The 1,864-nt window shown below is 38.3% G+C and overlaps 1 pseudogene; it reads left to right on the forward strand.

Annotated features, from left to right (window-relative positions):
* Window positions 1-1,152: 1,152 nt before the first annotated feature.
* LOC149259148 (serine/threonine-protein phosphatase PP1 isozyme 2 pseudogene) lies at window positions 1,153-1,569 on the forward strand (annotated as a pseudogene).
* Window positions 1,570-1,864: the final 295 nt, after the last annotated feature.

Here is a 1,864-nt window from a genome sequence, read left to right on the forward strand (position 1 = left end):
TTTGTAACCCGCCCACACCCTGAATGTGAAAGGGCATGAGAAAAATAATTGGGCCACTGGTTCTTCAAAATTTTTGCAGAGAGCACACCAAATGCATCCTTCCTTCCACCTATTTTGTAAATTATCCCAAGTGGGTATTTTATTTTCAAGAAGACACAACATAAAAACTTGGGCGTTTGTTGGGAAACTTAGTTTCCAAATTTTCTTCCACCACCATGCTAGGGCATTAGGTTTGCTTTCATTGATTACATACAGATAGACGGTTTTGGGGGTGTATTTCCTAAATGGAGAGTGAACCCAACATAATGAATTATGCTTGTTTTTGAGTCCTTATTTTTAATTATGGATGATAATTTAAATTAATTTTATATTAATAATTTATTATTTCTTAATTTTGGTGGGGAAATGCGCTCTATAGTCTATTATGGGAGAGATGGTGTCGGCTAACGTTACATTAAAGGAAATAAAATAATAACTACATTAAAAAAAAATGTTAATTGGGAAGAATATATATATGTTTGACATAAACAAAACACTTCAATGTTAGTGACATATTTACATCAACTTTATATATATAATAATAAAGCAATTAATAATAAAACATTCTAATTTCATTCATAAGTGTTTCTACCTTTTTATGAGAGAGATCTAATTCCTTCACTACACAACATGGATGTTGGAATATCTAATTCCTACTTGTCTCAGTTGTGATCCTTACTAAGTAAAGGAGTCTGTTCCTAGTAATTAGGGTCTATTTCCTACATTGGTGTGTGGTTGAGATATTCCCTCAACTAACAGACTGTGTGTCCAAGATAGCATACCTATATTGAGACAACACTTCCTATATATATGTAATTGCATTTGATTAATAAATTAATCTAGATTCACATATTTTATCATGGTATCAGAGCCCTAAGGGCTAGCCCCTCGTGGGCTTGGCCCATCCTAGGCTGAGGGAAATAAAAGTTGTGTGAATGTTTGTTTGTCCATCTCCCTCTATCCATTGGCCAGGGCAGCGGTAGTGTGGTGATTCATCAGTCTGGTGAATTATGGACCAACCTGCCAGATGTAGAAAGAGCTACAGTTTTCTCTTCAGACCTGTGTGGCCAACACTTGCAACTTCGTTGAAGGGAAGGCGAGAGGCAGAGGAGAATGGGGTGGGAAATTGCCTTGCATGGAGGAGCAGGGGATATTGCTCGCACAGTAACGTCAGAGCGCAGTGAAAGAGCCGAGGTACGACAACTCTGTCAAGTTTCAAAAGAAATATTTCTCAATCAACTGAATTTATTGGAGCTCGAGGCGCCTATAAAGATCTGCGGTGATATACATGGTCAATATTCAGACTTGTTACGGCTATTTGAGAATGGTGGCTATCCACCACAAGAAAAATATTTGTTTTTAGGGGATTATGTAGATCGTGGAAAGCAAAGCATAGAGACAATATGCCTTCTTCTGTCATACAAAATAAAATTCCCTAAAAACTTCTTTCTCTTGAGGGGAAGCCATGAATGCGCTTCAATCAACAAAATTTATGGTTTCTATGATGAATACAAGCGACTGGTGTGGTAATGGATTTACTGCTCAGAGTGGAGAGACAAATGCGTAGAGAGACGATCTGTAGACCGAGCTAGAAGTTCGTGTGAAGTTGCTCAGCAAGTGAGCCGAAGAGCAAGTGGCATTGTGTTATATAAATATCAGTGTATCCATGGAGTGTTGGACGTTGAGGATGATGTTTTAAGGTAAAGGGATCACACATTCGATCCCTATGTCTGGCATTTGTGTGTATTGAATGAGCGGTGAATTTGGATCGAATTGGTGTCGATCAAGGCACTACAGTTAATATTGCCGAGCTCTGGAAGGAGGC

Source organism: Pinus tabuliformis, chromosome 6 (genome assembly GCF_031772625.1).
Source record: "Pinus tabuliformis cultivar Carrire ecotype Pingquan chromosome 6, CPIR1, whole genome shotgun sequence".
Classification (NCBI taxonomy): Eukaryota; Viridiplantae; Streptophyta; class Pinopsida; order Pinales; family Pinaceae; genus Pinus; species Pinus tabuliformis.